This window comes from Crocodylus porosus, unplaced genomic scaffold (assembly GCF_001723895.1).
Source record: "Crocodylus porosus isolate Cpor-Errol unplaced genomic scaffold, CroPor_comp1, whole genome shotgun sequence".
Classification (NCBI taxonomy): domain Eukaryota; kingdom Metazoa; phylum Chordata; order Crocodylia; family Crocodylidae; genus Crocodylus; species Crocodylus porosus.
In genome coordinates this window covers 52074054-52083933 of record NW_017728931.1, presented here as the reverse complement: position 1 = coordinate 52083933, position 9880 = coordinate 52074054, and the positions used below count along the sequence as shown (strand labels likewise).

General features: G+C 46.0%; 1 protein-coding gene across 1 annotated transcript in view; it reads left to right on the top strand.

The window, feature by feature from the left end:
• The first annotated feature begins 1008 nt into the window (after positions 1–1008).
• JOSD1 (Josephin domain containing 1) overlaps positions 1009–9880 on the top strand; it is a 36413-nt gene continuing 27541 nt past the window's right edge. The window contains exon 1 of the mRNA XM_019544932.1: positions 1009–1505. The gene's annotated coding sequence lies outside the window, so the exon portion shown is untranslated. The remainder of the gene's footprint in view (positions 1506–9880) is intronic.

Here is a 9880-nt window from a genome sequence, read left to right as displayed (position 1 = left end):
CCGCCGCCGCCGCCATTTTCCCTCCCCGGCCCCCTCCGCCGGGCGCCCCGCCCCCGCGCCCGGTAGCTTTGCATAACGCCGCGGCCGCAGCCAATCGCCGCACGGCGCTGCGAATAATTTAGTCATCACCGTGACAACCGCACTCCCGTTGATTCATATTCATGAGGCACGCCCACTCCGAGCCACGCCCCCTAGTTTTTGGCCGCTCCGACTCGGAGAGCCCGCTCGACGTGTCCGCGAGGTGGCGGCCAATGGTTAGAGGCCAAGGGAATGATAAACAAGGCTTCGGGCCAATCACATTCAAAGAGCCAGAGAAAAAGGGGCGGGCCCTGGAGCTCCGCCAATTGGAGGGCAGACTCATGTAGTGGGCAAGAAAAAAGAAAAATGGGCGCTTCCTTTTGGGCGGCTAGCCAATAAGAGGGCAGATTTTCCCGATGGACGGAGGAGGGAACCAATCAGAGGGGGGAAAAAAAAGTCTGCCGCTGCTACTATGTGAGGTAGCAGCGGCCTGGGTTACGGGGATGATAACATCGGGGTGAAACCAGCCTGTTCAGCGGCCCCGGGACGACCCGCCCCAGCACCTGGCCCCAGGGACCGCATTGACCGGCAGCCCTTGGGCCCTGGGAAGGCTGGTGGGGAGGGAAGCAGTCCCCAGATCAGCGCCTGGCTGAGGGGCAGCCATCCCGGTCCACCCTGGGCCAGCGCAGCAACTCTAAGCAATCCATTGCTCCTGGGCACCCAAGGCCCTGTCCTCCACCTCAGCCTTACATCTAAGCGTTGCAATTCGATTGGTTCTCACCCCCGTCGATCGGAAACCCCTGCCCTTTCATTGGGTACGAGCAAAAGGAAATGCCTATTTTAATTTCTTGGCTCACTTCCCGAGTCTGCTCTTCGATTGGCGGAGTTCCTGGCTCTGCCCCTTCGCTCTCCGGCTCCTTTGATTGGATTGGTGCCAAGCCTTGAGTGACAGCTGACGGGACCAATGAGCTGGGAGGACTGCGAATGGGGACTACGACTCCCAGAACCCGCCGGGTCAGGGTGTAGCAGCCAACTGTGCGTTGTCGTAGGGATGGCTTGGAGGGGGCGCTCCAGGAAGGTTTCATGTGCTGGGGGGAGATTGCAGCAGTGCTGAGCTTACTGCACCTTGTGGCTGCAAGGGCTGAGCGGGTAGCTCTTCTAATACTAATCAGAGTACTTGGGATCGCTTTATGATTGCCCAGAGCCCAGTGCATGAAGCAGAGGAGCTGGGCAGGCTGGAGAGGCGTGTGCCACCGAAGCCAGGAGAAGTTACCGAGTTTGCAAGCCCAACTGGGGAGACCCTGCCTAGAAGGAGTGCACAGGGCGGCTTGGGATCCCCCTGGCTTGGCCAGCCAGGACTGAGGGGGCTAGAGGAGTTGGACTGAAGGAGCTGGACTCACTTGCAGGGAGGAGTTGCGGGCTGCTGCTGTTTGAGCACTCTGGGACCAAAGGAGTGATTAGGGACACCTTTGTGGGGGAAATTTAAGGTACTAAGTATATGTTACCACCTTATTGATCCTCCTTTATCTCTTGCCTATTCCCTCCCTTTGGCTGGCTAGCCTATAACCCTACCTCTTATGGTCTGCTGTCTAAAAAGTAGGAACTCCCCCTTGTTTCTGGTGCTGGTTGCTGGGGCTGCAGGGTTGGCACAAATTGGTGGGAGCCGTGGGATCTAAAGGGAGCAGGGTGGCTATCACACAAGTGAGGCAAACGGTAATTGGTGGTCACAGGTCATCAGGTGCAGGGCAGGCTGCTGCAGTGAGTGTATAGATTTTGTTTGTTGTGTGAGCATTTGAGCAGGGAAGATGTGTACCTGGAAGGCTTACTGTGGGCTCAGCAATGAAGCCAAACAGAATTATAGGGATCTTACAGGGGCCTGCTGTTATGTTTTAGCACCTGAATGGACCCGTACACCATTTTCTTTAATCATAAGAAGACTTCAGCGAAGTCACTGCAAGAGTTTGGCATTGGCCTAAGACAGTCAGCTGTAAAGGCCTTCCCACAAGTCAGCCCAGAGATGAGCTGGTCTTGAGCCATCATCAGGTCCTGCATCAGAAATGCCTTCAGTGGGGAGCAGATGGTACAGCTTTGGCTGGGGAAGCCCAGTAGCCTGGATGATGCCATAAAGCTAGCCACTGAAAAGAAGTAGTAAAAAACTGGAGGCTCTGAATATACAGAGCACTATGGCAAGGGCCTTGGAGGAGAAGTCAAGAGCACACACCCCAGCCCAGGAGTCATCAGCCTTGCAGACAGTGACAGAGACATTGAAAAAGCTCTGAGGTGAACTGGACCAGCTCAAGAAAGTTATGGAAACCCAGTCCCAGAGCAGGCATGCAAGGGAAGATCTTTCTGGACCACAGCGGCAGCGGTTTCATCAAGAGAATGGTGATGGATGCTTGCACTGTGGCAGCCGTGATCACTTCTGGAGGAGAATGCCCAAAGAGAAAGTGGCATTCAGGGCAGGGAAACTGAGTTGTGCAATGGGAAGGGTCCCATGCATTCCTACCAGACACAGCAGTCCAAAGGAAGAGATGGTGATTGTTGGTGTCACACTGTTGGAATGAAGAGTAATTGCAGGTCCCCTTATGGTCTCTATTCAAGTTGGAGATGTTGATATTAACTTTTTACCTGTTCCCTCCCTTTGACCCATTGCCTGTCACACTAAACTCTATGACTTTTCTATATAAAAAGTGGGAACTCCCCCCTGTTTCTGGTGCCAGTTTCTGGGGCTTTGAGGCTGGCATAGTCATAACATTGCAAGAACACATTTTAAGGCAGGTAAACCTCAAAACATGACCATAAGTGTGGTTTCTCTGGGAGGCTGAATCAGGCTACTTAGCAGAGCAGCACCTTTGACACTGTCGAGTGGGATTCCTAGTCTGACTTGAGTTTATAACGGAATAACCAGGAAGCAGTGTTAACAGGTATAAACACAGAAAGGATTTATTAGCAAAATGGATAACAAAGGGAAGAGGGGGATATTAATGAAACCAAGGTGAGAACAAACACCAACAACAAACAAGCAATATACTTTACCAAAGTAGGAACAGATGATCACAGAAGCAGCAATCCAGTAACAGCAAATTCAGTGGTGGCAAATATGTTAGCAGGACAATCTGATGGCAAATCCAATAGGTGCTCTGAAAGTCCAAATTGATTATAGATGGCAGGAAGACACTCAAGGGATTGGACTTCTGAGCCAGTCCCACTGAGGTAGCAGCATAGCCAAACACAAATCTCACCCACTAATGAACAAACACACCCAATCTAAACAGATCTTAACAAACCAACTCCCACACACACCAGCTCCAAGCTGCAGATTTTAAAGGCCTCAATCACTCCATTTTCACCAACCAGTCATCTGACATAAAGGGTCTGTCAATGCCAATCAAACAGCATCCAATCGTCTTACTCAACTCACTCTTCCACTAGATACATTCACCTGTCAATCACAGCAATCTCTCACCTTTACCCCAGAACATACACTTCAGGGTCCCACCAAATGCACCATATCAGCTGTGCATGCCCAACTGGTAGCTGGGGCTGCAATGCAAAAGATCAGCTTCTGGAACCTGCAGATGGCAACAGTTACTGCACAGGCTCAACAATATCAACTTTAATTATTTACATACTGGATCAAAACTCTTCCCCCTACAATTACATGGCAACAGTTGCCCACAAGTCTACGGATTCATGGTTGATGCTTAAAGAGAAAACACCAGCCTTGCTAGCGCTGCCAATTCCCTCACAACCAGCTCTTCCATTGATCATCCATTGTGTCCTACAGAACAGCTTATATAGATGCTTCTGGTGACTTCAGACTAGGTCAGCTAACTACCTTTGTCAGCACATAAGAGTTAGCATATCTTAAAGGGACCATCCTTAGGGCTGACGCTAATGGCCTGTTTTAATCTGGGCTCTGACAAGAGACCCATTCATGGCTTTGGTTCATTTAACTTCCTTATACACTTGTTTTGTGCTTGTCTTTTCATAACACCTGAGGAAGTGAGCTTCAGCCTGTGAAACCTTGTGATATGTAGAGTGTGGTTAGTCTATAAGGGGCAAATCTACTCTGCCTCCTCATTTAACCTCCTGGTACATCCAGAAGAATTCTGAGTTCTCATCACTCCTGTTGTCTTCCACTGAGTTTGCAGGTGTTCAGTAGCTCATGGGCTCTCAGGCCATTCATTACCTTTCCTAACTTTAAAAGGGAGGTAAAAATGCCTGGTTTCCTAGGTTCCTGTGACAAGTGCTGAGTGTTCATAAAGTGCTCTGTACAAATGTTAATGTTTCCCAGAATATACAGATAGCTATCCAGAGGCTGGAAGCCTCACTCATCCAAGCCACACAGATCTACCCGAGATCTCTTGAGCATATTTTGACAACATTTCATAGAAGCAGAATGTTAACTGCCTTGCTTCCCTCGCTTTACCTGTGGCAGTTTAGGGTGTTAGGTCTATGTTGTGTTAGGGTTGATGGTAATCTTGTGTAGAGTTTAGTTATGATTTGTATGGGATGATTTGAACAGGGATGATGCTACCTCAGGCAGGGAGTTTGATTAGATGACCTCTGGAGGTCCCTTCCAGTCCTACTTCTCTATGATACATGAACAAATGTTACTCAATAATTCCCTGATATTACCAAGTATGGATGATGCCACTTATCATGTGCAGCTGGGCACCTCCTTTGCAGCAGGAGGCTATTGTCTACCATTCTTGTTCTAGGAGTTAGTTAAGCTTGGCAGCCCCAAAATGGCATTACTAATCCTACTCATTCTTCAAAATGGTCGTAGATATTACGGCATAACCGAGGTGAATAGAAGTTAGCTAGGTGTCCAGGAAATGGGAGTTCAGGGTTTTGGAAAATAGGATGCAGAATATTTTTCTTCAAAAACTTGTGTCCTTGTTATTTGTATTGGAATATAAAGGGCACAGTTACTAATGGAGACCTATTGTGTGGATACTTATTATCTAAACAAGCAAGAATGAAGGGGAAGTATGTTGAAACTTGTCCAAGTCAATCAGTAGCTGTGTGGCAGAACTGGGAATAGTACTTGGGTCTTCCAAGTCCGTGTCTCATCCTTTAGACGCATATTTTCCAAATTATATATCTGCTGAGAGAAGCAGACTCCAGAGCTCTTGCGGAAATATATCAGTGCCTCATTCCCAAACCTGACCTATTGTGCTGTTAGTCCCTTTCTGGTATTATGCTGAAATTAAGTTGATAAACTCCTTGGGTTAAGGGCTTTGTCTTCATAGTTGTGAGGTGCACTTTTTGGGTAGCATGGTCTAATATGTAGGCCACTAGATGCCACAGTGAAATCTTGGCCCCACTGAAGTAAATAGGTTTGCCACTGTTTTCAATTAAGCCATGATTTCACCCATATACTCTATCCTCAGCTCTGCCAATGAGCTTAGGCAAGTCACTTCACCACTTTGTAACTTTCTCTCCCACGCTGTCTTACTTATCTGCTAATACTGTACAATATCTTCAGATCTAGGAATGCTTTTAATATATGCCTGTAGGTCATCAAACCTAAGTTTGTCTTGATCTTGGATGCAGGCCTGTATGCACCTTTATAATGTTTACATGTTTGGCACTGAAAACAAAGATGATGAATTTGTAGAACTAGTTCAGTTTCAGGAGGACTGAGTATTTTGAGGAACTGGAGCACCGACTTTGGTTTTTGTCAGTGAGTGCTTTGACGCTACTCATGTCTACTGCCTCATCATGAATCGCTGTGCTTTAATCTAATTCCGCCTTCCTGTGCAGCCGCATAACATGCTTCTTCCACCTACTGGTACCAGCTTGTAAAAAGCTCAGTTTCAGGGCAAAGTTTTTAACAGAGATCTAACATGTATCTCATAAAACCAAAACAGCCATGGCTCATGGGTGCTGAACACCAGTGGGGTTTTTTCGGTGGGTGCTTGAGCCCCAGAGCACCCACAGAGTCAGCACCTATGAACTGGAGAATGACTGACAGAACTCTTTAGTACTACATATTAAATTCTAATCCAGCCAGACCTATATAAAGTGAGGAGAGAGACTGAGTGCCTCAAGTCAGTAGTTTAACAGTAAGTTATTGCAATATTTTTGTCATGCAATGTCTGCTCAGTGCCCTATATTACAGCCCAGTGAATGAAAAATCAACAGGACATTTACCACTGAAGTATTCCCCTTGTGGGTAGTCTCAGCACAATCTATGGGTTAAATACCATATGTGAACTCCCCTCTGATGATGTAACGAATGACTGAACAGACATTTTTAGGATTGTATTGTATATCCCAGGACTAGAAAAGGTGCACTAAGATTATCTGGATGTATGACGAGGACCAGATTATTGCATCTGGTCAGTCACTTTCTTATGCTCTTAAAAGCAAAAATTAATGAAATTCCCAATTATTGTTACATGGAACATGTATACACTGCTAGATAATCCATATGCCAATTGAGCTGGAAGGAGCACAGTGTTCATTGCTGGAAAATAGGCTTGGTATAGTGGACATCAGTAACAAGGCCTGTCCCAAAGGGTGGCTGTGACACCTTCTGGTGGCTACTCAGCCCTTGCTTTACCCTGATTCTCCCGTTCTGTTCTCCTGCCATGCCTTGATGTTCCTTTAAGGAAAGGGAAGCTACCCCAGGGATTCCTGAGCAAGGTCTCATCCACTCCTGTCCTACTCCCACAATTGAGTCTGTTCTGGTTCTGGCCTTAAACTCACCCTGGCTCCCAACTCCATACTATTCCCAGGTACATAGTCCCTCCTGGGGATCAGACCTTACTGGAAGTGTTCTGGTCTCATCTGTGTTCTCCTCCCATGTACCTAGTCCCTTCTGGGCACCGGAACATCCTGGTCCTCCCCCCAGGCAACAGACCTTCTCTAGTCCTGTCTCTGTTCTACTCTTGGGTACCTAGACCTATACTTGTCCTTTCTCCCCCTTTCACCCAGGTTTTGGCCCTCTCTGACCTGTTCCCAGGCTTTGGCCCTGCTCCCAGACCCGGTGGGACCTCCTCCTCCCCTTAGTCCCTCCCAAATCTCAGATCTTCTAGTAATTACAGAATGCAGAAGTGGTCCTCTGGATCGGAAGTGCACAACCATAATTTTAATTTATCTGGGTAAAGGTAAGAAGTCCAAGTGTAATAATTATCAGGAGATCTGGCCACCAGGTAACAAAACTATGGCTTGGATCCTCCTTGACCCTCTGCTTCTGTACAGATCCAGGAAGAATGCTAAGAATAAACAAGCTCTGAAGTTTACTGACATCACCAAAGCTTTCAACATGCTTATTTGATCCAGGATCTAAAGTGTGATGAAGAAGTTCAGTCATCCTGAGAAATTCCTAATAATGTTTTAGTAATTCTATGCAGGGATGCATGGCAGAAGTGAGGCTGAGTGTGGTCTGTCTAAATGGAGTGGAATGGGGGTATATTCTTGGATGAATCCCTTTCACATCTTTCTATGTAACATTTTTCTACGTACATGTAGCGGTGACCTTCTGCGGGGGGGTATTACATTTCTGCAGCACTAGAAAATTGGCTAATCCTTCTAGATCAGTGATTCTCAATGACAAAAATGCCATCCTTGAAAGAGAGATCCCTGTAAGGGTGCTGTGTAATACTGGCACTGTTCTGTGTGCAAACGCTTACACATGATTCTCAAGATAAATCCAGAGATTTTGAATAGCAATCCACAGTGTTAAAACATTCTGACCTGTTGCTGTCTTTTAAAGTTATTTGAAATAGAAAACTTGCCATGTTACTTTTTCCATTGTCAAAAAAAAAGTGAAAAATACGACCTGGCATTTTAAGGGGAGCTCTGAAACTAACACAGGATGCCTTGAGTCTAATGAGGTTGAGAAGCACTGCTCCAGATTGTGAGCAAGGTCTAAAGAGGCCAAACATATCATCCAGGAGTTACTGAATGCTGTGGATTGCCCAGCGGTGGCACATTCTGAGAAGGACTTTCAGCTGTTAGTGAATGGTTCTGTTGTGGCCAGGTTTGAATTAACTAAGCTTGAGGAAAACCAAGGTCATGTACTAGCCATCTCTTGGAAAAATAATCTATAATAATGTTGTTTTTCATAATCATAAATGGAAATGAACACCCGTTATTCATAAATTCACTTATTTCACATGTATCCTGATCAACTGCACCTATTTTGATATCGGGGTGCAGACAGAAAGCTACTGTGGTCTTTGGCAGCCTCACTATGTGAGAACAGAGTTGGTAGGGAACAAAATTCCCCATTAAGTTGAAGTTATACAGGGCAGTGATAGTGATGACTGCAGTATGGATGTGACACTTGGACATTACATGGACAGAACACCAAGGAGCTAGAGCGACTACACCAAAAAGTCTTGTTTATCTTTTTTCATGTTTATTAGGATGAGTTTGATAAATGCTGAGCTTTTGCAGCACACTGACATGAGTATTGAAGCATTAACCATAACAGTTCATCTGTTTTGTGCTGGACACTTCAAATGGGTAGATATACAAATATCCACGTAGCAGCTGAATACTGAGCTACAGGTTAGCAAAAGGAAGCATTGTTCTTATGCTTATGCGGCATCTGACAAAGCGATACACCTATCATCATTGGCAGTCTTTGCTGACAGGTACTAATGTTGCCCTATGGTAAAGGTAGGCACACAGCACATTTCAAACAGCAATAACCCTCCAACAAAGTTAGAAAATCATACTAGGTGACAGGAGGAGTAGCAATAGACTGGTTTTCAGGGCACAGAGAAGTGTGAGGCTGGTGAAAGAGGGTGTTTGTCAGGCACTGAACTTTTCAATCACTTGAACACCCTTGCTAGCCCAACATGGTCCTTCATGACTACCAGAGACATTGGCAAAACATGAGTGGAATAAACTACAGAATTCAGAGCACAGCACACAAGGCAAAGAACTCACAGAAGATTAAAAAAAGTAGATGTGTATAGGGTTAATTAAAACATTAACAGTTCTATTGCATAAGGCTTAAAATTCGTATATAAACCTTTATGATTCAGGGCATAAGGCCAATGGCAGATACAAGCTGGAAAGGAACTCGTCCATTATTGTTCACGGAGGAGTTTTTTACACCTGCCTCTGAGACATCAAGCACTGGCTGATGACACAGACAGGATCCTACACTCTAAGGAACTCCCAGGTCTAATTTGGTACAGTCCCGTGGAGATTGAACCTCTTTTACAATTGCAGAGGTCACTCCAGGTTGAGGATGAACCACGTGTGTAGGCTGTGCTTGGCAACTTGTGCTGTTCCCTCTGTAAACAAGGAGAGATCTGGGGGGTAAAAACAGTGCTTCTCAACCAGTGCGATGTGAGATCCTCTGCAGGGATCTTGGGATCCTTGCTGCAGGGTGCCACACCATCTTAGCACCATTGGATGTGCAAACATCTACACTTAATTCGCAAAGATTTCAAATAGGAGTTTACTTAGTCCAAAATATTCTGAGCTGCTGTGGTGCTTCCAAGGTCTTTGCAACAAAAGAATTGCTCTAGGATTTTTACATGGTCACGAAAGGACTCAGGCTCCCCCAGAATCCATCCTCATGACTGAGGCAAGTTCCAGGCTCTCACCCCTATGCCTTTGGAGCCGTTTTATACAGTTCAGATTCAAAGTTCAGTATTCACGCCCATTTCTCTGAGATAATGTGCTTCTGGCCAATTGAGTAGGTAGCAGGGAAAATAAGTCATGACCTGTGACGCTTGTTCTTTCCTAGGGTCACCTTATTAGCATTGGGTGTGATCATCAATGGCCTAGGATTTCTTAGGGTTGTTAGAAATATTATTAAAAATGCATTATCAATAGCAGATTTAGGAAAAAAAAACAAAACACAGCTGCTACCCCTCCTTGTCTC